The sequence below is a fragment of the Schistocerca nitens genome, chromosome 10 (assembly GCF_023898315.1).
Source record: "Schistocerca nitens isolate TAMUIC-IGC-003100 chromosome 10, iqSchNite1.1, whole genome shotgun sequence".
Taxonomy (NCBI): domain Eukaryota; kingdom Metazoa; phylum Arthropoda; class Insecta; order Orthoptera; family Acrididae; genus Schistocerca; species Schistocerca nitens.
Genome location: NC_064623.1, coordinates 63,133,532 through 63,161,223, shown reverse-complemented (window position 1 = coordinate 63,161,223; position 27,692 = coordinate 63,133,532). Strand labels below are relative to the sequence as shown.

Sequence of the window (27,692 nt, the reverse complement as noted above, 5' to 3'; positions counted from 1 at the left end):
ATCTTGTCTAGTTTTAATCTTCTTCTTTTTTATTAAAATTATTTTCGTGCTTCTAAATCTCTATAGCTTCTCTATAAATGCGAGTATAATAATGTGAGGTCCTAGCTATCACGTTTGTCTCACTAAATTTTATTTCGTGATCACCGTCTTTGAAAACGTGTTCCGCTGCAGCTGATTTGTCAATTTGTCCTAATCTACAGTTCCTTTTGTGTTCCGTTATGCGGGTATTAACACTCCTTTTAGTTGTACCAATATAAACCATGCCGCAGCTACACGGAATTTTATGCACACCTGGGGTAGCTAAGCGGTGTCGTGTGTCTTTCACCGATCTTAAACTTTCACTAATTTTCTTGGTAGGTCGAAAGATTGTCTCCACTTGAAACTTGGCCAAAACTTGCCCAATACGTGATGTTATGAATAAATGGAAGAAAAACTTTTCCAGCTGACGGTTCTTGTTGTCGTGTATTTTCGGACACTTTTCTTCTAGGGTGGAGTGCTCGATCTATTTCGTTGTCAGTGTACCCATTTCTCTTGAAAGCCGTTCGCAAATGGCTTAATTCATCTTGCAAATAAATTGGCTCACAGACGTTATTAGCCCTGTCCACTAAAGTTTTTATGACTCCTCTCTTCTGCCTAGGATGGTGTTTCGAATCCTTATGCAGGTAACGATCGGTGTGTGTGTCTTTCCTATATACCTTGTGCCCTAATGTGCTCTCTGCCCGTTTAATAACCAATACATCCAAAAAATTTAGTTATCCATTACTCTCTTTGTCCATGGTGAATTGTATCTTTGGATTGAAGCTGTTTATGTGCACCAAAAAATCACTCAGTTCCTCTTCAGGATGATTCCATATCACAAAGGTGTCATCCACGTATCGATACCATATGGCATCAACCTGGGAGCCGGTATCTAGAGGCTGTTGTATATCGTGTATATCTCGCATGACCGCTGTTTCCTAAAACCGTGCTACCTTCGGCAGATGAGCTTCTCAGAGTGTAGAAAGGTATTTATGTCTGAACACAGAATATGTTCCATGATTCTAGAACAATTCGATGTCAGTGAAATTGGCCGCTAATTATGTGCATCCGATTTTCTACCCTTTTTATAGATTGCTATGGCCTGGGCCTTCTTCCAGTCCCGTGGAACTTTCCGCTGTTCCAGTGATCTCTGATAGATGACCGATAAATGAAACTTCCTGGCAGATTAAAACTATGTGCCCGACCGAGACTCGAACTCGGGACTGGCAGAAGTAGAGCTGTGAGTACCGGGAGTGAGTCGTGCTTCGGTAGCTCAGATGGTAGAGCACTTGCCCGCGAAAGGCAAAGGTCCCGAGTTCGAGTCTCGGTCGGGCACACAGTTTTAATCTGCCAGGAAGTTTCATATCAGCGCACACTCCGCTGCAGAGTGAAAATCTTATTCTGGACGGATAAATGGTTCAAATGACTCTGAGCACTATGGGACTTAACATCTGAGGGCATCAGTCAAAAAAATGGTTCAAATGGCTCTGAGCACTATGGGACTCAACTGCTGAGGTCATTAGTCCCCTAGAACTTAGAACTAGGTAAACCTAACTAACCTAAGGACATCACAAACATCCATGCCCGAGGCAGGATTCGAACCTGCGACCGTAGCGGTCTTGCGGTTCCAGACTGCAGCGCCTTTAACCGCACGGCCACTTCGGCCGGCGGGCATCAGTCCCCTAGACTTAGAACTACTTAAACCTAACTAACCTAAGGACATCACATACATCCATGCCCGAGGCAGGATTCGAACCTGAGACCGTAGTGGTCGCGTGGTTCCAGACTGAAGCGCCTTGAACCGCTCGGCCACACCGGCCGGCATGACGGATAAGAATGGTGGTCCATTTGTGGCATTTTTTTTATTTTTATTTTTTTTTGGTCATCAGTCTACTGACTGGGTTGATGCGGCCCGCCACGAATTCCTTTCCTGTGCTAACCTCTTCATCTCAGAGTAGCACTTGCAACCTAAGTCCTCAATTATTTGCTTGACGTATTCCAATCTCTGTCTTCCTCTACAGTTTTTGCCCTCTACAGCTCCCTCTAGTACCATGGAAGTCATTTCCTCATGTCTTAGCAGATGTCCTATCATCCTGTCCCTTCTCCTTATCAGTGTTTTCCACATATTCCTTTCCTCTCCGATTCTGCGTAGAACCTCCTCATTCCTTACCTTATCAGTCCACCTAATTTTCAACATTCGTCTATAGCACCACATCTCAAATGCTTCGATTCTCTTCTGTTCCGGTTTTCCCACAGTCCATGTTTCACTACCATACAATGCTGTACTCCAGACGTACATCCTCAGAAATTTCTTCCTCAAATTAAGGCCGGTATTTGATATTAGTAGACTTCTCTTTGCCAGAAATGCCTTTTTTGCCATAGCGAGTCTGCTTTTGATGTCCTCAAAAAAATGGTTCAAATGTCTCTGAGCACTATGGGACTTAACATCTATGGTCATCAGTCCCCTAGGACTTAGAACTACTTAAACCTAACTATCCTAAGGACATCACACAACACCCAGTCATCACGAGGCAGAGAAAATCCCTGACCCCGCCGGGAATCGCACCCGGCAACTCGGGCGTGGGGAGCGAGAATTGATGTCCTCCTTGCTCCGTCAGTCATTGGTTATTTTACTGCCTAGGTAGCAGAATTCCTTAACTTCATTGACTTCGTGACCATCAATCCTGATGTTAAGTTTCTCGCTGTTCTCATGTCTACTACTTCTCATTACCTTCGTCTTTCCCCGATTTACTCTCAAACCATACTGTGTACTCATTAGACTGTTCATTCCGTTCAGCAGATCATTTAATTCTTCTTCCCTTTCACTCAGGATAGCAATGTCATCAGCGAATCGTATCATTGATATCCTTTCACCTTGTATTTTAATTCCACTCCTGAACCTTTCTTTTATTTCCATCATTGCTTCCTCGATGTACAGATTGAAGAGTAGGGGCGAAAGGCTACAGCCTTGTCTTACACCCTTCTTAATACGAGCACTTCGTTCTTGATCGTCCACTCTTATTATTCCCTCTTGGCTGTTGTACATATTGTATATGACCCGTTTCTCCCTATAGCTTACCCCTACTTTTTTCCGAATCTCGAACAGCTTGCACCATTTTATATTGTCGAACGCTTTTTCCAGGTCGACAAATCTTATGAAAGTGTCTTGATTTTTCTTTAGCCTTGCTCCCATTATTAGCTGTAACGTCAGAATTGCCTCTCTCGTCCCTTTACTTTTCCTAAAGCCAAACTGATCGTCACCTAGCGCATTCTCAATTTTCTTTTCCATTCTTCCGTATATTATTCTTGTAAGCAGCTTCGATGCATGAGCTGTTAAGCTGATTGTGCGATAATTCTCGCACTTGTCAGCTCTTGCCGTCTTCGGAATTGTGTGGATGATGCTTTTCCGAAAGTCACATGGTATGTCGCCAGACTCATATATTCTACACACCAACGTGAATAGTCGTTTCGTTGCCACTTCCCCCAATGATTTTAGAAATTCTGATGGAATATTATCTCTCCCTTCTGCCTTATTTGACCGTAAGTTCTCCAAAGCTCTTTTAAATTCCGCTTCTAATACTGGATCCCCTATCTCTTCTAAATCGACTCCTGTTTCTTCTTCTATCACATCAGACAAATCTTCACCTTCATAGAGGCTTTCAATGTATTCTTTCCACCTATCTGCTCTCTCCTCTGCATTTAACAGTGGAATTCCCGTTGCACTTTTGTTACCACCGTTGCTTTTAATGTCACCAAAGGTTGTTTTGACTTTCCTGTATGCTGAGTCTGTCCTTCCGACAATCATATCTTTTTCGATGTCTTCACATTTTTCCTGCAGCCATTTCGTCTTAGCTTCCCTGCACTTCCTATTTATTTCATTCCTCAGCGACTTGTATTTCTGTATTCCTGATTTTCCCGGGACATGTTTGTACTTCCTCCTTTCATCAATCAACTGAAGTATTTCTTCTGTTACCCATGGTTTCTTCGCAGCTACCTCCTTTGTACCTATGTTTTCCTTCCCAACTTCTGCGATGGCCCTTTTTAGAGATGTCCATTCCTCTTCAACTGTACTGCCTACTGCGCTATTCCTTATTGCTGTATCTATAGCGTTAGAGAACTTCAAACGTATCTCGTCATTCCTTAGTACTTCCGTATCCCACTTCTTTGCGTATTGATTCTTCCTGACTAATGTCTTGAACTTCAGCCTACTCTTCATCACTACTACATTGTGATCTGAGTCTATATCTGCTCCTGGACACGCCTTACAATCCAGTATCTGATTTCGGAATCTCTGTCTGACCATGATGTAATCTAATTGAAATCTTCCCGTATCTCCCGGCCTTTTCCAAGTGTACCTCCGGCTCCTGTGATTCTTGAACAGGGTATTCGCTATTACTAGCTGAAACTTGTTACAGAACTCAATTAGTCTTTCTCCTCTTTCAATCCTCGTCCCAAGCCCATATTCTCCTGTAACCTTTTCTTCTACTCCTTCCCCTACAACTGCATTCTAGTCGCCCATGACTATTAGATTCTCGTCCCCCTTTACATACTGCATTACCCTTTCAATATCCTCATACACTTTCTCTATCTGTTCATCTGCAGCTTGCGACGTCGGCATGTATACCTGAACTATCGTTGTCGGTGTTGGTCTGCTGTCGATTCTGATTAGAACAACCTGGTCACTGAACTGTTCACAGTAACACACCATCTGCCCTACCCTCCTATTCATAACGAATCCTACACCTGTTATACCATTTTCTGCTGCTGTTGATATTACCCGATACTCATCTGACCAGAAATCCTTGTCTTTCTTCCACTTCACTTCACTGACCCCTACTATATCTAGATTGAGCCTTTGCATTTCGCTTTTCAGATTTTCTAGTTTCCCTACCACGTGCAAGCTTCTGACATTCCACGTGGCGTAGAACGTTATCCTTTCGTTGATTATTCAATCTTTTTCTCATGGTAACCTCCCCCTTGGCAGTCCCCTCCCGGAGATCCGAATGGGGGACTATTCCGGAATCTTTTGCCAATGGAGAGATCATCATGACACTTCTTCAATTACAGGCCACATGTCCTGTGGATACACGTTACGTGTCTTTAATGCAGTGGTTTCCATTGCCTTCTGCATCCTCATGTCGTTGATCATTGCTGATTCTTCCGCCTTTAAGGGCACTTTCCCACCCCCAGGACAAGAGAGTGCCCTGAACCTCTATCCGCTCCTCCGCCCTCTTTGACAAGGCCGTTGGCAGAATGAGAATGAGGCTGGCTTCTTATGCCGGAAGTCTTCGGCCGCCAATGCTGATTATTTAACAAAATTTAGGCAGTGGCGGGGATCGAACCCGGGACGGAGGACGTTTTGATTATGAATCAGAGACGCAACCCCTTTCTTTTTCTTTTTTTTTTTCTTTTTTCATTTTGTTCGTTGTTGATCGTTGTGTTGGGTCGTTGCGGACGTCGCAAGACATCCTGTTCAAGTTCGGTGGTTGATCCTTCCACTCAGTTTTTTATTACAGAGGCCAAGCGGCTCTCTGACCGAACACGCTGAGCTACCGTGCCGGCTGTCCTAGAGCACAGGTCTATTACCCGTACAGTCAGCAAAAGAAGGTATCGAATTATTTGTAGCGTTCATATATTTTACGTACGACCAAAATTTTTTGGGGTTATTTTTAGAATCTGCAGATAAAATATTGCTTTCAAATTCGTTAAAAGAATCTCTCACTGTCTTTCCGACTGATGACGCTCTGCTGCTTATGTGTCTCTCATGGGTGCCATACAAACAAGGAAAAAATGTAAAAGAAAACGACAATACTACACTAGTGAGCAAAACTCCAGCGATAATTCCTGACATGGTCACTCGCGCGGATGACAGATGTCACCTACACCATAAACACGGTACTCGGACACTTTCAAACCAGTAAATGAATGAAACTTCCTGGCAGATTAAAACTGTGTGCCCGACCGAGACTCGAACTCGGGACCTTTGCCTTTCGCGGGCAAGTGCTCTACCAACTGAGCTACCGAAGCACGACTCACGCCCGGTCCTCACCCGGTCTTCTGCCAGTATCTCGTCTCCTACACACAGTTTTAATCTGCCAGGAAGTTTCACATCAGCGCACACTCTGCTGCAGAGTGAAAATCTCATTCAGTAAATGAATGATTTTAGAACTGTTTCGTGGAAATCTAAACATCGTACGCTTAATATACAAATGCAGCAAGATCTACACAAGGTGATAAATATTTTTGGTTGTACTTCTCAGATAGCAGAGCAGTCAACTTGTCATTCTCTCCACGAACACCTCTATGAAGGATACTACCGACCTCCGACATCTCAAGTGCAACTTGTATCAGTTTTCGCCCATGCACAAGTAGCACGATTCCAGTCCTTTGCTCTTGGAGTTATCCCATAACTGCTAAACTCCCTCTAGAATGTCTCAGATATCCACACAGATATAACAAAACAATGAAAGTTACAGGATGACAATTATTGAACTGTATGAAAGAAACGTAAATTACATCTACATCTACATCTACATCCATACTCCGCAAGCCACCCGACGGTGTGTGGCGGAGGGTACCCTGAGTACCTCTATCGGTTCTCCCTTCTATTCCAGTCTCGTATTGTTCGTGGAAAGAAAGATTGTCGGTATGTCTCTGTGTGGGCTCTAATCTCTCTGATTTTATCCTCATGGTCTCTTCGCGAGATATACGTATGAGGGAGCAGTATACTGCTTGACTCCTCGGTGAAGGTATGTTCTCGAAACTTCAACAAAAGCCCGTACCGAGCTACTGAGCGTCTCTCCTGCAGTTCTTCCACTGGAGTTTACCTATCATTTCCGTAACGCTTTCGCGATTACTAAATGATCCTGTAATGAAGCGCGCTACTCTACGTTGGATCTTCTATCAACCCTATCTGGTACGGATACCACACTGCTGAGCAGTATTCAAGCAGTGGCTGAACAAGCGTACTGTAACCTACTTCCTTTGTTTTCGGATTGCATTTCCTTAGGATTCTTCCAATGAATCTCAGTCTGGCATCTGCTTTACCGACGATCAACTTTATATGATCATTCCATTTTAAATCACCCCTAATGCGTACTCCCAGATAATTTATGGAATTAACTGCTTCCAGTTGCTTACCTGCTCTATTGTAGCTAAATGATAAAGAATATTTCTTTCTATGTATTCGCAGCACATTACACTTGTCTACATTGAGATTCAATTGTCATTCCCTGCACCATGCGTCAATTCACTGCAGATCCTCCTGCATTTCAGTACAATTTTCCATTGTTGCAACATCTCGATATACCACAGCATCATCCGCAAAAAGCCTCAGTGAACTTCCGATGTCATCCACAAGGTCATTTATGTATATTGTGAACAGCAACGGTCCCATGACACTCCCCTGCGGCACACCTGAAATCACTCTTACTTCAGAAGACTTCTGTCCAATGCGAATGACATGCTGCGTTCTGTTATCTAGGAACTCTTCAATGCAATCACACAATTGTTTCGATAGTCCATATGCTCTTACTTTGTTCATTAAACGACTGTTGGGAACTGTATCGAACGCCTTGCGGAAGTCAAGAAACACGGCATCTACCTGGGAACCCGTGTCTATGGCCCTCTAAGTCTCATGGACGAATAGCGCGAGCTGGGTTTCACACGATCGTCTTTTTCGAAACCCATGCTGATTCCTACAGAGCAGATTTCTAGTCTCCAGAAAAGTTATTATACTCGAACATAATACGTGTTCCAAAATTCTACAACTGATCGACGTTAGAGATATAGATCTGTAGTTCTACACAATTGTTCGACGTCCCTTCTTGAAAACGGGGATGACCCGTGCCATTTTCCAATCATTTGGAACGCTACGCTCTTCAAGAGACCTACGGTACACCGCTAAAAGAAGGGGGGCAAGTTCCTTCGCGTACTCTCTGTAAAATCGAACTGGTATCCCATCATGTCCAGCGGCCTTTCCTCTTTTGAGCGATTTTAATTGTTTCTCTATCCCTCTGTCGTCTATTTCGATATCTACCATTTTGTCATCTGTGCGACAATCTAGATAACGAACTACAGTGCAGTCTTCCTCTGTGAAACAGCTTTGGAAAAAGACATTTAGTATTTCGGCCTTTAGTCTATCATCCTCTGTTTCAGTACCATTTTGATCACAGAGTGTCTGGAAATTTTGTCTCAGATATCCACACAGATATAACAAAACAATGAAAGTTACAGGATGACAATTATTGAACTATATGAAAGAAAGGGAAGGGAGTGAGACAGGGTTGTAGCCTCTCCCCGATGCTATTCAATCCGTATATTGAGGAAGCAGTAAAGGAAACAAAAGAAAAGTTCGGAGTAGGTATTAAAACTCATGGAGAAGAAGTAAAAACTTTGAGGTTCGCCGATGACATTGTAATTCTGTCAGAGACAGCAAAGGACTTGGAAGAGCAGTTGAACGGAATGGACAGTGTCTTGAAAGGAGGATATAAGACGAACATCAACAAAAGCAAAACGAGGATAATGGAATGTAGTCAAATTAAATCGGGTGATGTTGAGGGGATTAGATTAGGAAATGAGACACTTAAAGTAGTAAAGGAGTTTTGCTATTTAGGGAGTAAAATAACTAATGATGGTCGAAGTAGAGAAGATATAAAATGTAGACTGGCAATGGCAAGGAAATCGTTTCTGAAGAAGAGAAATTTGTTAACATCGAGTATAGATTTAAGTGTCAGGAAGTCGTTTCTGAAAGTATTTGTATGGAGTGTAGCCATGTATGGAAGTGAAACATGGACGATAACCAGTTTGGACAAGAAGAGAATAGAAGCTTTCGAAATGTGGTGCTACAGAATAATGCTGAAGATAAGGTGGGTAGATCACGTAACTAATGAGGAGGTATTGAATAGGATTGGGGAGAAGAGAAGTTTGTGGCACAACTTGACTAGAAGAAGGGATCGGTTGGTAGGACATGTTGTGAGGCATCAAGGAATCACAAATTTAGCGTTGGAGGGCAGCGTGGAGGGTAAAAATCGTAGAGGGAGACCAAGAGATGAATACACTAAGCAGATTCAGAAGGATGTAGGCTGCAGTAGGTACTGGGAGATGAAGAAGCTTGCACAGGATAGAGTAGCATGGAGAGCTGCATCAAACCAGTCTCAGGACTGAAGACCACAACAACAACAACATGAAAGAAACGTAAATTAGTTACAAACTACGACGTGCAGACACTTTATTCGATATGTAAACGTCACCATGAAACGTTCGATATGCCTGCCATCATTGGCGATGATGTGGCGCAGACGAATAGCGAAATTCTGCAGTACCCGGAATATCGATGCTGTCGATGGCCTCGTGAATGGCTGCCTTCAGCTCAGCAATGGTTTTGAGGTTATTGCTGTACACCTTGTCTTCAATAAAGACCCACAAAAACGAGTCGCAAGTATTCAGATCCGGAAAATACGGCGGCCGATCGACTCACATGCCAGCGGGCGTGCTTCTCCAGGAGATCAAACGCTCTCCTGCTTCGATGGGGTCGAGCTCCATCTTGCATGAACCACATTTTGTCGAAATCGGGATCACTTTGGCTAATGGGGATCAAACCATCCTCCAAAACTTTCACGTACCGTTCGGCAGTCACCGTGCCAATTTGGCTTGTTGACGAACCCATCCAAATGAAAGTGGGCTTCGTTTTAAACCGAACCATATTCACGTACTAATTCCCATGAGGTTCCGCGGCCAGCCATGTAGTTTGACTGTCCTAACGCAAACCGTTCAGACGTTATGACGATTTTATTTCGTTTAGTTCAATAATTGTGACCTTGTATGATGTCTGTGGGCAACGGCCTTGCCGCAGTGGATACACCGGTTCCCGTGAGATCACCGAAGTTAAGAGCTGTCGGGCGTGGTCGGCACTTGGATGGGTGACCATCCTGGCCGCCATGCGCTGTTGCCACTTTTCGGGGTGCACTCACAAGGGGAGGCCGCCAATTGTGAAATTCAGATTCGATTCATACTGCGCATAATAAAAGCTCATGGCCAGAGGTGTAATGTGGCAAAGCACCAAGATGACTTCTCAGCCATTGTCGAGAAAATCGACAGTTAAAAGAAACCGTTGCCGTGAAATACTCTCTACGTTTCATAATCTTCCACAGCGTCGTGGCGCAGCGGTAAGCGCTGGGGTTTGTAATCCGAAGGTCGCAGGATCGAATCTCGCACCAAGCAATTTTTTTTTTTAGTATTTGTTTTTTGTAATTCAAATATATATATATATATATATATATATATATATATATATATATATATATATATATATATATATATATATATAATACCCGGCAGTCAGTTGCAACAACTATGCATATAATAAGTTGTTGAAAGTCGTTTGTCGTGGAAAAACTGGCGACTTCGAACATCATTATGTTTTCCGCAAACAAAGTTGTATTTCACAAATTTTATTAATTGTCTTCATAATGTTAACCACGTATAGTTAACGGAAGACGTAGAAACGATATTCCGAAACGAATACGTATAGCGTAAGTCAAACGTTCGAATTAGAATAGAGACGCCACGAACACAAATTCGCTGTGGCAGGTATGAAATATAAACTCTTGTTACTCGCTCGTTACACGGAAAAATGGAGGCGGTACAATTGGAGAGCGATCCGCCTTCACCAACATGCATAAGCAATTCATTAATAGTTTATATATTTGAATTACAAAAAACTAATAATAAAAAAATTGCATGGCGCGAGATTCGATCCGGCGACCTTCGGATTACGTACCCGAGCGCTTACCGCTGCGCCACGACGCTGTAGAAAACCATTAATCGTAGAGAGCATTTCACCGGAACGGTTTCTTTTAACTGTCGATTTTCTCGACAACGGCTGAGAAGTGCATTTTGGTGCTTTGCCACATTACACCTCTGGCCATGAGCTTTTATTATGCGCAGTATGAATCGAATCTGAATTTAACAATTGGCGGCCTCCCCTTGTCAGCCTCGTGATGACAACTGAGGAGTTACTCGACCGATTAGTAGTGGATTCGGTCAAGAATATCATCATAACGACCGGGAGAGCGGTGTGCTGACCCCACGCCCCTCCTATCAGCATCCTCCCCTGAGGATGACACGGCGATCGGATGGTCCCGGTAGACCACTCGTGGCCTGCAGACGGAGTGCTTGTATGATGTCTATAACATCAGTTTCCTTAGCATTCCTTTCCCTAGACAAGTTACCACGAATTTCATCGATACCTACATTAGTACATGTTGCTGTAATGGCCATGATATTTTCATCCCAAAGAACTTCGCAACCTTTACTCCTCTCCTTGTTTTGGATCCAGATAAATGCATAATAACATAACAACATCTGGTTCTAAATGTGGTAGGATATTTACTTTTCTCCCATTTGGCTATTCCATCGTTTCCTAAAAGAAATACGTCCTCTTAAATTACTTCTTCCTGTGATTTATGTTCATCATTTTCTGACACTTCTTGTTCCGTTCCTGAATTGTGGTCACTTTCATAAATACAACCCCCGTTTTCTGAGTCAACCACATCACTGTCAAGACGTTCTCATTCAGCTCATGGAACTATCCCAGCTATACATCAGAATCTCTGTCTTAAGTTATTTCACGTTTGACATTTATTCCACAAATTAAAAACATAGAGAATACTCACTTTTCGTAGGAAGTATTCTAGGCAAAAAGCAAATTAACTGCAGTTAATTTCGATATACCTAAAATTGCGCACATGAAAGTTAGATTGACTCTAGGAAAGCAGTAAAGTAACATATACTAAGGTGTTTTTTTTTTTTTCAGACTGTAGCAGTAGTGCTCCTGCGGAGACAAAGTGTCCTCGAAAATATAATACCGTTTCATAAACAATGCAAGTTGCGCAACGGAAAGACAATGATGAGCGAAAGGAGAAGTACTGAAAATGGCGCGAACTCAGTCCAGCCCAGTCTGACAGAACAGAGCAGGAAAATTATGGTGATGGCAAGTGTCATCCGCTTCAGTAACGCATAGCTATAGACGAAAGTAACTACCGCATGATGTGTCACTGCCCAGAAACATAGCTCGATGAAACTTGGACCATACACTATGTGATCAAAAATATCCGGACACCTGGTTGAACCAGGTACTTGTACGAGCTCATTAATGCGAAATGTGCCTCATCGATATTATAGTGATGGCTCTAAGCACTAAGGGACTTAACATTTCAGGTCATCAGTCCCCTAGACTAAGAACTACATAAACCTAACTAATGTAAGGACATCACACACATCCATGCCCGAGGCAGGATTCGAACCTGCGACCGTAGCAGCAGAGCGGTTCTGGACTGAAGCGCCTAGAACCGCTCGGTCACAATGGCCGGCTGTTATAGTGATAGACTGTTTTTGCGTTCTAAGAAGTGCACAATTTTACATTTCTTAGCATTTAAAATATGGGAACAACCTTTGCACGGGTCTAAAATCGTGGTCGGTGTGTGTTAATTTTCAATCTTCCATTTAATTTTCATTCGAGACTGTCTCTATCGGGTATGAATTGGAGTATGGAGTTCCCGAAGCCGTTATTGTCACATTAGTATCAAAAATTCTAGTTAACTGCTCCTTAAAATTGGATACACCGAAAAACGTTTTTGTGAGGGCGCAGTTTATGAGTAATATTCATTAATTAAAACTTCCGTGCTGAATTGCCGTGATCCATATGTAAAACTTCTCCTTCCTGACGTTTCGTTGCCGGCTGCGGGCAACATCTCCTTCTGAGGTGAGTCGGCGACTGGCTGCTAGGCGCTGGAGGTCCCGCTTATATAGAGCATTTAGATAGCGCCACCACTCGTCACGTGCTTTCGACTTTAAAACTATCTCTGGCTAGTGCCATCTCTCTCGATTACAGATAATCGATTGTCACTTCGTTTGTACAAAGTCGACCGCCATATCTTGTCTAGTTTTAATCTTCTTCTTTTTTATTAAAATTATTTTCGTGCTTCTAAATCTCTATAGCTTCTCTATAAATGCGAGTATAATAATGTGAGGTCCTAGCTATCACGTTTGTCTCACTAAATTTTATTTCGTGATCACCGTCTTTGAAAACGTGTTCCGCTGCAGCTGATTTGTCAATTTGTCCTAACCTACAGTTCCTTTTGTGTTCCGTTATGCGGGTATTAACACTCCTTTTAGTTGTACCAATATAAACCATGCCGCAGCTACACGGAATTTTATGCACACCTGGGGTAGCTAAGCGGTGTCGTGTGTCTTTCACCGATCTTAAACTTTCACTAATTTTCTTGGTAGGTCGAAAGATTGTCTCCACTTGAAACTTGGCCAAAACTTGCCCAATACGTGATGTTATGAATAAATGGAAGAAAAACTTTTCCAGCTGACGGTTCTTGTTGTCGTGTATTTTCGGACACTTTTCTTCTAGGGTGGAGTGCTCGATCTATTTCGTTGTCAGTGTACCCATTTCTCTTGAAAGCCGTTCGCAAATGGCTTAATTCATCTTGCAAATAAATTGGCTCACAGACGTTATTAGCCCTGTCCACTAAAGTTTTTATGACTCCTCTCTTCTGCCTAGGATGGTGTTTCGAATCCTTATGCAGGTAACGATCGGTGTGTGTGTCTTTCCTATATACCTTGTGCCCTAATGTGCTCTCTGCCCGTTTAATAACCAATACATCCAAAAAATTTAGTTATCCATTACTCTCTTTGTCCATGGTGAATTGTATCTTTGGATTGAAGCTGTTTATGTGCACCAAAAAATCACTCAGTTCCTCTTCAGGATGATTCCATATCACAAAGGTGTCATCCACGTATCGATACCATTTCAAAGGGCTTTTTTTGGCCGACTGCAGCACTTGTTGTTCGAAAAAATCCATAAATAGATTAGCAATAGCAGGGCTCAGAGGGTTACCCATGGCCACCCCATCAATTTGTTCATAAAACTCGTTGTTATATTGTAAATAAATCGAGGATAGACAATGTCGTAACAAAGCTATTATATCAGTAGGAAATATACAGGGTGTTTAAAAAATGACCGGTATATTTGAAACGGCAATAAAAACTAAACGAGCAGCGATAGAAATACATCGTTTGTTGCAATATGCTTGGGACAACAGTACATTTTCAGGCAGACAAACTTTCGAAATTACAGTAGTTACAATTTTCAACAACAGATGGCGTTGCGGTCTGGGATACTCTATAGTACGATATTTTCCACATATCCACCATGCGTGGCAATAATATGGCGTAGTCTCTCAATGAAATTACCCGAAACCTTTGACAACGTGTCTGGCGGAATGGCTTCACATGCAGATGAGATGTACTGCTTCAGCTGTTCAATTGTTTCTGGATTCTGGCGGTACACCTGGTCTTTCAAGTGTCCCCACAGAAAGAAGTCACAGGGGTTCATGTCTGGCGAATAGGGAGGCCAATCCACGCCGCCTCCTGTATGTTTCGGAGAGCCCAAAGCAATCACACGATCATCGAAATATTCATTCAGGAAATTAAAGACGTCGGCCGTGCGATGTGGCCGGGCACCATCTTGCATAAACCACGAGGTGTTCGCAGTGTCGTCTAAGGCAGTTTGTAGCGCCACAAATTCACGAAGAATGTCCAGATAGCGTGATGCAGTAATCGTTTCGTATCTGAAAAATGGGGCAATGATTCCTTTGGAAGAAATGGCGGCCCAGACCAGTACTTTTTGAGGATGCAGGGACGATGGGACTGCAACATGGGGCTTTTCGGTTCCCCATATGCGCCAGTTCTGTTTATTGACGAAGCCGTCCAGGTAAAAATAAGCTTCGTCAGTAAACCAAATGCTGCCCACATGCATATCGCCGTCATCAATCCTGTGCACTATATCGTTAGCGAATGTCTCTCGTGCAGCAATGGTAGCGGCGCTGAGGGGTTGCCGCGTTTGAATTTTGTATGGATAGAGGTGTAAACTCTGGCGCATGAGACGATACGTGGACGTTGGCGTCATTTGGACCGCAGCTGCAACACGGCGAACGGAAACCCGAGGCCGCTGTCGGATCACCTGCTGCACTAGCTGCGCGTTGCCCTCTGTGGTTGCCGTACGCGGTCGCCCTACCTTTCCAGCACGTTCATCCGTCACGTTCCCAGTCCGTTGAAATTTTTCAAACAGATCCTTTATTGTATCGCTTTTCGGTCCTTTGGTTACATTAAACCTCCGTTGAAAACTTCGTCTTGTTGCAACAACACTGTGTTCTAGGCGGTGGAATTCCAACACCAGAAAAATCCTCTGTTCTAAGGAATAAACCATGTTGTCTACAGCACACTTGCACGTTGTGAACAGCACACGCTTACAGCAGAAAGACGACGTACAGAATGGCGCACCCACAGACTGCGTTGTCTTCTATATCTTTCACATCACTTGCAGCGCCACCTGTTGTTGAAAATTGTAACTACTGTAATTTCGAAAGTTTGTCCGCCTGAAAATGTACTGTTGTCCCAAGCACATTGCAACAAACGGTGTATTTCTATCGCTACTCGTTTAGTTTTTATTGCCGTTTCAAATATACCGGTCATTTTTGAAACACCCTGTATCAGCTATGTAAGAAAGAGCTTCGTCGACAAGGACCATGGTGAACAGGGATACTACATCGATTTATGATTTATGAGTAGTACTTTGACAAAGAATTCGTCCGGGTTTTGAAAGTTGCGTTATTCACTTCCTGGGGGACGGTAACTTAGTAATGCTGCATCTTCGGATCTCGGCGAGTAATTTTTCGGTCACTTTGATCCGATAACAGCAGGGCAGCCGGCATGACTCCGCGTGGCGGCGTCTACAAGTCCCACGGCTGTGCGAGCTCGACCAGGCGATTTCCGATCCAACGGGGAACCTGTTAGCCTAGATTCTGAGGTCCGAGTGTAAATAGTTTTCTTATCTGGAACACAGCGCCGATACCAGAACGTAAAACCGACACGATATTCACGCTGCACTGCTATCAGCAACCGCCCATTCTAGTAACACTCCTGGACAAGAGTCGGAACACACACGCCAATTCGGTACCATAAATTCTGTTGCCGACAGTGGGCGTCCACTTTGCCGAAAATCTCGCTGCCGCTGAAAAAGATTAACAAAGGTGTCCTGGTAGGAGGGATGCGTGGGTTCTAGGACAGCTACACACCATGAAAGTAGAGGTAGGAGTGTAAATGTGGAAGCGTGTTGGCAATGTGGAAACGTCTAGTATCTGGCCTGCAGAGTGCTGCACTCTAGCAGGGCAGCCAGAAACTATTGCCATAGTTCCTATTTGTCACGGTAGAGGGTTAGCAGTCAGTTGTGCAACAGACGCCGTGACAATGATGCAACTTACGTTCGCGCATTTTCCAAACCTTTTTGAGGTAAGTTTTGGTATTACATTTACCTACATACTTTGTAGTTATTTTTTCTTTATGTCTCATAGCTCATAAAGGGAGGTGTATAGAAGGTTTTAGCAGTCGTTTGTCAACTTTAAATGGATAGTTGCTTAATGTTCAAATGGTTCAAATGGCCCTGAGCACTATGGGACTCAACTGCCGAGGTCATTAGTCCCCTAGAACTTAGAACTAGTTAAACCTAACTAACCTAAGGACATCACAAACATCCATGCCCGAGGCAGCATTCGAACCTGCGACCGTAGCGGTCTTGCGGTTCCAGACTGCAGCGCCTTTAACCGCACGGCCACTTCGGCCGGCTTGCTTAATGTAATCTACCGAATTTTAAAATGGCCATTTTGTAGGTAATGTGGAAGCATGCATACGACGGCATTGTGGAAACGTTTCCACGATACCAACATCAAATACATTACTTCTAATACGTTTTGCGTCAGTTTCTAGATGCCACGAAAGCTAACTGATCGGAAACCAACAGCTATTGTGAAGAAGTGGAATGGTGGAAACATGATTAAGGCTATAACAGCCTTAAGAGAAAAGCAGATTGGGTTAAGAAGAGCAGTAAAATCTTTCAGTGCACCTCAGATGACACTTCAAAGGTTTGTGCAAAGTGATATGTCACCTGAAGAATGTGTTACTTTGAGACTTGGACGTAAGCCTGTACTTCCTGATGCTATTGAGAAACAGTTGGTACAGTATCTCAATGACATGGATAATCGCCTCTATGGTCTTACCAGACTAGATGTCAAGACAAAGGCATATCAGCTAGCAGAAATAATATTAATCATCCTTTTCAAATGGTTCAAATGGCTCTGAGCACTATGGGACTCAACTGCTGTGGTCATAAGTCCCCTAGAACTTAGAACTACTTAAACCTAACTAACCTAAGGACAGCACACAACACCCAGCCATCACGAGGCAGAGAAAATCCTTGACACCGCCGGGAATCGAACCCGGGAACCCGGGCGTGGGAAGCGAGAACGCTACCGCACGACCACGAGATGCGGGCAATCATCCTTTTACTTCAAATTCTGCAGGTAGAGCTTGGTTTGACCTTTTTCTTAGACGACACAGAAATAGACTCACAATCCGCAAACCTATGGAGACCTCATTCTCGAGACCAAATGGATTCAACAAAGAAGCTGTAGACAAGTTTTTTGATATTTTGGAAGCTAAGTACAGTAAACACTCCCTAAGTCATCTGAGGATTCAGATGAAGAGCCCACTGCACCAACTGTCTCTTTGGCGAGTCAGATTTGGATCTCCCAGTTGGGGAAGAAAAACCTACTGAAGAAGATGCCATTTGTATTTTTTTGGAGGCGCATTTTCCAAAGACGTTTGGGGAGAATTGTGTATTAAGTGTGTAGTGTGCGAGGAGTGGAGTTACTCTTTGTGTGCCGGAAATGAAGGAGATATTTACATATGCGATTTTTGCAAGTGAACTTCGCTTATGAAGCATTTTTCAATTACAGTTGCGTTTAAAAATATTTTTGCGTAATTTAAATTTAATAAAAAATAAAATAGTTTCTAAAATTTTTAATTTTTCGTTTGAAGTAGTCATTTTCCCACAAATTTAAGGCGCTTCCACATTACCCACACTTCTTGAAAAATTGATGAGTTGTGCAAGCAGAAATTTTTTTTTTCATTTTTAACATATTTAGTTTCTGTGTTTCATAATATTACATTCATTGCTAAAACATTATGAATTAGCTTTGGCTAATTTTTGAAGCTGAAAGAGAAGTAAACATTTCTTCTATGCAGCAAAAACAAACTGGGTTTCCACATTTACACCCCTACCTCTATATTATTCAACTTCCGTAGCGCTGGTTCGAACAATTAGAGAACGCAGGTTTAGTCTATCTGTCGTAAGCCGACTGCAGTTTCACGAACACGAACTATCTAATGTTCTCTGAACTAAAGTCGGAAGGAAACTAGTCTTTGTCTATGTGTACTATTCGGAGAGCAGTTCCAGATTAAGAGTAATCAGGTAAAACTCTAGGCGGGCAGTCTCTGTCCATATACGATAATTCTATTCACTGTTACTGAAGACTACCTACTGTCTACCTACCGGCCACTGCTTCTAACTCACTCGGCAACTTGAAGACACGACGAACGTTGTGCAGGAACTCCCTAGCAAGACTTGGACTGACTTACAACTTGCAGCTGGCGACTTCTGCTCGTGCACAGTTACTTGGGCGCGCGTCTCTCTTCCTAGTGGCGCTGCAGCTCCAGGGATCGTAATTGGTTTGCGCGCAGCAATGTCCTGTTGCGTCCACGGTACTTCTGGTACCAACGGTCGCGAACTCTTCTTCTGTGGTATCTTCAGTACACCACAAATTCCACCACGATCCTCCTTATGGTCTTCTTTTCTTCTTCTTCTTCTTCTTCTTCAGTAGCTCTACAGCCCTTGGTGAGCCTTGGCTTCTTCAACAATCTCCCTCCACACTTCTCGGTTATTTGCTGCTCTTTTCCACCCCCGGACTCCCATATTGCTGATATCCATTATTACCTCATCGATCCATCTTCTTCTAGGTCTCCCTTTTCATCTAACTGAATGGATCATACCTTTCATCATTTTCTTTGGAATTCTATCCTCTGCCATTCTCTCCTAGTGTCCTAGCCATCGTATTCGCTGTGATTTCACAAATTTTACTATGTCCCTGTATTAACTCTTGTAATTCGGCATTGTAGCGTATTCTCCAGCCTTCTTCCTCCCTTATTGGCCCATAGATTTTGCGTAGTATTTTCCGCCCAATGCTTCTTAGAGCATTTTTATCGTGTTCTGTCAACGTCCATACCTGTGAGCCGTATGTGATAACTGGGCGGACTAGGGAATTATATATTAGTAATTTAGCTTTTCTTGTAACAAGGCTACTTCTGAAAAGCTGCATATTTGCAAAGTAAGCTCTGTTTCCTGCTTGTATTCTTTCCCTTATAGCCTTTCCAATACTGTTATCATTTGTTATTAGGGCTCCCAAATAGTTAAAAGAGGACACTCCATTGAAGCATTTCCCATTGATGTTTAGGTTTTTAGGAGTTCTTCTGGCCTCAGATTGTGACATTACCATATATTTTGTTTTGTTTTCATTTACTATGAGGCCAATTTTTAAGGCTTCTGTTTCCATTGCCCGGTATGTTTCTAGGAGTGTATTGGTATTTCTTCCTACTATAGCAATGTCATCAGCGTATGCACATATCTGGCTAGTTTTCATAAATATGGTGCCTCTTTTGTTGATTTTATTTACTGCACTATGCAGGGCTATGTTGAATAGGACAGTGGAGGGACTATCCGCTTGCCTCACACCTTTATTAAAGTCAAAGCTTTCACTTGTTCTGCTAAGGACCTTTACTTTTGCTCTTGTCTCTGTCATTGTCATTCTGATTAGTCTTATTAATTTAGCACATATACCAACTTCTTTCAGTACTCTGTATAGTTCTTGCCGATTTATGCTGTCAAAGGCTTGTTTGAAATCGATGAATAAGAAATGCAGATCTATATCATATTCATAGAACTTTTCCATCATTTGCCTTATCACAAATATTTGATCAGTTGTTCTTCTGCCTGGTCGAAAGCCACACTGATATTCCCCTAGTATGCCTTCTGCACACTTCCGTATCCTTTCGTTTAATATACTTGTGAAGATCTTATAAGCTGTACTTAGGAGTATAGTTTTCACATGCTGTTCTGTCCCCTTGCTTATAAATGGGGACTATTATTCCAATTTTCCAATGATCTGGCATAGTTTCTGTTTCCCATATATCTGATATTAATGTGTGCAGTTCCTTTATTACAGCCTCACCACCAGTTTTCATTAATTCAGCAATTATGCTGTCTTCCCCAGGGGCTCGATTGTTTTTTGACTTGTGCACAGCCTGGGAGACCTCTTGTAGTGTTGGCTTTCTTGCCTCATTGGTTTCATTGTCTACTTCCAGCTCCACACTTCCCTCCTGTGCAGCTGTCTCTTCATCTTCTAGGCTGGTGCTTAGTGTATCTTTGAAATACTCTGCCCATCTTCCCACTATCTGTTCTTTCTCCCTTATCATTTTCCCATCTTTACTGAAACAGGCCATTGTTTTTGGTTGGAATCTATTCTTCATTTTGCCTATGGCATGATAGAACTTTCTTATTTCACTCTGTTCCTTTAGTTCTTCTAGTTCTTGAAATTTCTTCTTATTCCACTCTCTTTTCTTTCTCTTGCACAGTCTGTTAGCTCTTCTCCTTAATTCTCTATATTGTTCCACATTATTTCTCGTTTCTCTCTGTAGCACTTTTGTTCTTGCCCTGTTCTTTTCCTCTATTGCTGACCTGCAATCTTCATCAAACCACTCCTGGGTTCTTCTGTTCCTTCTTATGCCTATTATTTCCTCTGCAGCATCCTTAATGGCTTTTTCAAACCTGTTCCACCTTTCATCTACTCCTACTGTGGTCTCTTCTTTGCAACTTTCTGCTTAGTGTTACTTGGTATTGTTTTACTTCATCAGGGATGTTCAGTTTGTCTGTATTCAATTTCATCATCTTTACCATTCTGTTGCCATTTGTTAGTGACAGTCTCTCTCTCAAAACTGATTTTATCAAATAGTGGTCTGAATCACAGTTTGGTCCTCTGCAGCTCCGTACATCCGTAACTGACGTGGAGTGGCGTGCAATCACTAAAATATGGTCAATCTGATTGACTACGCCATTGGCTGCAGACTTCCAAGTACCCAGATGGAGCCCGCATCTCGTGGTCGTGCGGTAGCGTTCTCACTTCCCACGCCCGGGTTCCCGGGTTCGATTCCCGGCGGGGTCAGGGATTTTCTCTGCCTCGTGATGGCTGGGTGTTGTGTGCTGTCCTTAGGTTAGTTAGGTTTAAGTAGTTCTAAGTTCTAGGGGACTGATGACCATAGATGTTAAGTCCCATAGTGCTCAGAGCCATTTGAACCATACCCAGATGGATCCTTTTATGTGGAAAGCAGGTACTTTTAATAATCATATTATTCCTTGCTCCGAATTGGCATAGTAAGTCTCCATTCTCATTGTTTTCTTCATGTAGTGAATATTTTCCAGAAACTCCATACGGATGTTCATTCCTCCCTATTTTTGCATTAAAATCTGCTATTTCTAGCATCAGGTCATATTTATGTACTGCACAGTATACTTTTTCCAAGTCTTCGTAGAACTGTTCTTTAATTATAGCCTCTTTTTCTTCTGTTGGTGCATGTGCATTAACTATTGATATATTCCTAAATTCACCTTTTAGTCTTGAGTCTGCACATCCTTTCATTTATGGGTTCAATTTCTAGAAGGCTTTTCCTAACTTCCCCAGTTATTATAAACCCTGTTCCAAGTTGGCCTGTTCTTTCTTCTGGTCCACTATATGCCAATGAGTACTCAGATTTATCTATCTGCCCATTCCCCTGCCATCTTATTTCCTGTAGCCCTACAATATCATATTTGAATTTTAAAATTTCATTGGCTATTTCTTTCATTTTTCCAGGCTGAAGCATTGTCCTCACATTCCATGATTCTACTGTTAGATCCTTTATCCGTTTCCTTTGCCGGTGTCGTGATACATGCTTTCCATCCAGTTTCCGAGGCTTCTGTTGAATTTCCGTAATATTCTTTTTTTTTTTTTTTTTTTTTTTTTTTTTTTTTTTTTTTTTTTTTTTTTTTTTTGCAGTATGGGGTTATTAGCCCCATGCCCAACCCCCAACCTGGAGGACCAGGATTTGTATGAGGTTTACTCCTCTAGAGCCCTCCCTGCCCTATGTTGCAGGACGCACTTCGTCTGGCTCCTTTGTCGAGACCAGTCCGGCTTGGGAGACCCTGCCAGTAGCTATGCTACCGCCGGCATAGGTCTCGACTTCACCGAAGCACGCAAACCCTCCCGCCCGGCACTGAAGGTGCCTACTATAAGGCGGTGTCCCCTGGGAGGGACACATCTGCATTAACTTACATTTTTTTTACATTGAGAGCTAGCTGCCATTCATCACATTTTGTCTAAGTCATCTTGTCCTCCTACAGTCAGTCACCGTCGTCACCTTCCTTTGCACCACACCTTCACCGGCAAGCAACCGCAGACTGCTGCTCAACCCCGTCCTGACATCATTCATGGATACAGTAAATAGCAACGGTCGTATCACACTTCCCTAGGGCACTCCTGACGATAGCCTTGTCTCTGATGGACACTGGTCGTCGAGGACAACGTACTGGGTTCCATTACTTAGGAAGTCTTCTAGCCACTCACATATCTGGGAACCTATTCCGTATCCTTGTATCTATGCTGACGATCTGCAGCGATGTACCGCGCCAAATGTTTTCCGGAAACCCAGGAATATGGAATAAACCTAGTGCCCCTCATCCATGGTTCACAGGATACCATAGGAGAAAAAGGCTGGCTGAGTTTCGCACGAGCAATGACAAGCAGAATTACAGTCTAAGAAAAAAAATAACCACGCACCACGACTGAATTAACCGAATACGACGAAAATCGGTAGCCGGGATGTACATGTACAGGTAAACAAATGATCACAATTAGAGAAAAAAATGGTTCAAATGGCGCTGAGCACTATGGGACTCAACTGCTGTGGTCATCAGTCCCCTAGAACTTAGAACTACTTAAACCTAACTAACCTAAGGACATCACACGCATCCATGCCCGAGGCAGGATTCGAACCTGCGACCGTAGCAGTCGCACGGCTCCGGACTGCGCGCCTAGAACCGCGAGACCAAATTAGAGAAAAATTGGATGATTTATTCAAGAGAAAGCGCTTCACAAATTGAGCGAGTCAATAAGGAATTTGTCCATCTCTGGTCTTTGTGCATGGAGTTATTCGCCTTGGAAGTGATTGATAATTGTTGGATGTTCTCCTGAGGGAAAGCGTGCCAAAATCTGTCCAACTGGCGCCTTAGATCCTTGGAAGTATAAGCATTTTGGGCCGGGCCCTCCATCTCTCTCGATATTTTTGGCGATATAAAGCGAAAACTGGACACAATTTGGCACGATATCTCTCAGGAGAACATACGACTACTCCATCAATCAATGCCGAGCAGAAGAACTGCTTGCATAAGGGCCAGAGGTGGAGCAACGCGTTACTGTCTTGCTCAATTTGTGAAGCTTTACCCTTCAATAAATCATCAATTTTTTCTGAAACTGTAGTCATTTGTTTATCCGTACATGTACTTCACATCTACCGATTTCGGTCCCATTCGGATAACTATTCTTTTGTCTTAGTGTGTATAATTGTAAAGAAAATTGTACATACACTGCTGGCCACCGTAAATGCAACACCCTGAAGGAAGCATCCGAATCAAGTGAAATTTACACTATGAGTTTGCAGCGATGAGATATGCAACTGATTAGAATTTCAGCGCAGACGCACATCACGCGCGCCTGTGGCGCCACCTCATAGCGCCATTTAAGGCTTGGCGACTTCGACGAGTGTACGTTCGGCACGTATGTTTACCTTGTGGTTGTTTCACAAGACGATCAGTTATGCCTCGTAGACAACAGCGAATATCTTTTGATCAAGTATCCGAGTTCGACAGAGGAAGGATAGTGGCTTACCGAGGATTGTGGGTTATCATACAGAGAAATCGCTAGTCGTGTTGGACGAAACCAAACAACTGTAATGCGGATATGTGACCGTTGGATGCAGGAGGGTACGACGGACCGACGTGGTCGATCGCATTCACCTCGGTGCACCACTGCACGTGCTGATAGGCAAATTGTGCGCATGGCAGTGACGGATCGCTCAGTGACATCCCGAACCATAGCACAGCACATTGCGTCTGTAACGCATCATCCAGTGTCTGCGCGTACCATTCGACGCCGTTTACAGCAGAGTGGTCAGTCCGCAAGACGTCCATTGCTTCGTCTGCCATTGACGCAGAACCACAGACGTCTCCGTCGCCAATGGTGTGATGACAGACGGATGTGGACGGCAGAATGGAATGACGTTGTCTTTACTGACGAGGCACGCTTCTGTCTGCAGCACCACGATGGTCGGATTCGAGTGTGGAGACACCGTGGAGAGAGGATGCTGGACAGCTGCATTATGCACCGCCACACTGGTCTTGCACCGGGTATTATGGTATGGGGCGGCATTGGATATTACTCTCGCACGCCTCTAGTACGCATTGCCGGTACTTTAAATAGCTGGCGCTACATATCCGAGGTGCTGGAGCCAGTTGTCCTTCCTTACCTTCAGGGCTCGGCCACAGCCATATTTCAACAGGATAATGCGCGACCACACGTGGCACGCATTGTCCAAAGGTTCTTCGTAAATAACCAGATTGAATTGCTTCCCTGGCCGGCTCGCTCTCAGGATCTTTCGCCGATAGAAAACATGTGGTCCATGGTTGCTCAACGAGTGACCCAGATTACATCCCCAGCTGCCACACCAGATGATCTTTGGCAACGTGTGGAAGCTGCTTGGGCTGCTGTACCCCAGGAACACATCCAACGTCTCTTTGACTCAATGCCGAGACGTGTGGCAGCGGTGATCTCCAACAATGGCGGCTACTCTGGCTACTGATTCTGGCAGGAACCACATGTCACAGACGTCTGTAAACGTAATCATTTGATACTTGGTCAACATGTTATCTACAAAATAAATTGTGTTATGCTACCTCTTGTCTTTCTTGGTGTTGCATTTACGGTGGCCAGCAGTGTATATCTTGTAGATACATTATATTAAACACCAGGCGAACTGTCTAGCATACCAGAAACAGCAGACATACAACGCGCTTTTTCCGCTCGTGAGAACAGAGTTAAATGTCAAACATGGACTACACGTTTTTACTTTTTAAAAAAATATCAAGAGTGGAAAGTTGCACAGGTCACATCAATATTCAAGAAAGGCAATAGGAGTAATTCACTAAATTACAGGCCCATATCATCCACGTTGATATGCAGCAAGATTCTGGAACATCTATTGTGTTCGAACATTATTAAATTGCGTGCTTAGGGAATATAGTCTCAGTTGTGCGACTGGATTCGTGATTTTCTCTCAGGGAGGTCACAGTACGTAGTAATAGAAAGTCGTCGAGTAATAAAGAAGTGATTTCTGGCGTTACCCAAGGTAGTACTATAGGTCCTCTGCTGTTCCTTATCTCTATAAACATTTAGGAGACAATCTGAGCAGCCGTCTTTGGTTGTTTGCAGATGACGCTGTCATTTATCATCTACAAAAGAGCAAAACAAATTGCAAAACGATTTAGAACCGATATCTGTATGATGCGAAAATCGGCAACTGACCCTAAATAATGAAAAATGTGAGGTCATCCACATGACTGCTAAAAGGAATCCGCTAAACTTTGGTTACACGATAAATCAATCAAATCTAAAGGCCGTACATTCAACTAAATACCTAGGCATTAAAATCACGGACAAGTTAAATTGGGGTGATCACATAGATAATGTTGTAGGAAAGCTAACCAAAGACTACGATTTATTGTCAGAACACTTAGGCTACAATTACACTACACTTGTCCGCCGTCTTCTCGAGTATTGCTTGAACCACATTAGATAGGATCGACGGAGGACATCGAAAAAGTTCAAAGAAGGGCAGCACGTTTTGTATTATCCAGAAATAAGGGAGAGTTTGTTACGGACATAATATAGGATTACAAGTGGAAATCATGAAAAGAATGGCTTTTCTTGTTGCAGTGGAATCTTCTCACGAAATTTCAATCACCAAGTTTCTCCTCCGAATGCGAAAATATTTTGTTGACGCTGACCTACATAGGGAGAAACGATCATCATAACAAAATAAGGGAAATCAGAGCTCGGACAGAAAGATATAGGAGTTCGTTTTTTCCGTGCGTTGTTCGAGAGTGGAATAATATAGAATCACTGTGAAGGCGGTTCGACGAACCATCTGCCAGACACCTAAGTGTGCTTTGCAGAGTATCCATGCGGAGGTAGACATAGATGAATAACACTTGAAATCTGAAAGTAAATGTTTACATTTGAACTACACGTGGCAGTAGCGGTGTTCGATTACTCTTCTTCTCTGGCAATCTCATATGAATGCAAACATTGTATATTTTTGTTATTTTTAATTCTTTTTGATGGCTCTTGACTCTCAAACGAAATATTTACGTTGAACTACATGTGCAGCTGGTGGCACTGTTCGATTATTATTTTTTCCTCTCTGTGGCGCGTCATATGAACGCAGTTTTCCTCCCTTCCTCTCTCTCTTGATCTCTAATCGAGTGTTTCCAAAGTGTGGGCTGGGGAGGTAACAGACGCCTGACATTAAAGACATCGGCAAAAAGCGTAGGTACCTATAAAACACTTTGGCGTAAAATATGGGCGTAAAGCCACTTCCATTAATTCCTGCCTACGTTCCAGAACATTCATGCTGATACCAATACAGGCTTATAATGTTTCAGCTAAGCTGTAGTACAGGGTGATTCAAAAAGAATACCACAACTTTAGGAATTTAAAACTCTGCAACGACAAAAGGCAGAGCTAAGCACTATCTGTCGGCGAATTAAGGGAGCTATAAAGTTTCATTTAGGTGTACATTTGTTCGCTTGAGGCGCTGTTGACTAGGCGTCAGCGTCAGTTGATGCTAAGATGGCGACCGCTCAACAGAAAGCTTTTTGTGTTATTGAGTACGGCAGAAGTGAATCGACGACAGTTGTTCAGCGTGCATTTAGAACGAAGTATGGTGTTAAACCTCCTGATAGGTGGTGTATTAAACGTTGGTATAAACAGTTTACAGAGAATGGGTGTTTGTGCAAAGGGAAAAGCTCTGGACGGCCGAGAACGAGTGATGAAAATGTAGCACGCATCCAGCAAGCATTTGTTTGCAGCCCAGGAAAATCGACTCGCAGAGCTAGCAGAGAGCTGCAAATTCCACAATCAACTGTATGGAGAGTCCTACGAAAAAGGTTAGTTATGAAACCTTATCGTCTGAAATTGGTTCAACTACCCGAGGCGATGGATCGGCCGCCAGGCAGCCCGTGACAGAGCACATCATCACTGGCCTCCAAGAAGCCCTGATCTTACCCCCTGCGATTTTTTCTTATGGGGGTATGTTAAGGATATGGTGTTTCGGCCACCTCTCCCAGCCACCATTGATGATTTGAAACGAGAAATAACAGCAGCTATCCAAACTGTTACGCCTGATATGCTACAGAGAGTGTGGAACGAGTTGGAGTATCGGGTTGATATTGCTCGTGTGTCTGGAGGGGGCCATATTGAACATCTCTGAACTTGTTTTTGAGTGAAAAAAAAAACCTTTTTAAATACTCTTTGTAATGATGTATAACAGAAGGTTATATTATGTTTCTT

General features: G+C 43.1%; 1 protein-coding gene and 1 pseudogene across 1 annotated transcript in view; one reads left to right on the top strand and one right to left on the bottom strand.

The window, feature by feature from the left end:
* LOC126209870 (transcription factor HES-1-like) overlaps nt 1-27,692 on the bottom strand; it is a 438,054-nt gene that overhangs the window by 341,554 nt on the left and 68,808 nt on the right. The gene's annotated exons all lie outside the window — the stretch shown is intronic.
* On the top strand, nt 9,853-9,970 carry LOC126210970 (5S ribosomal RNA; annotated as a pseudogene).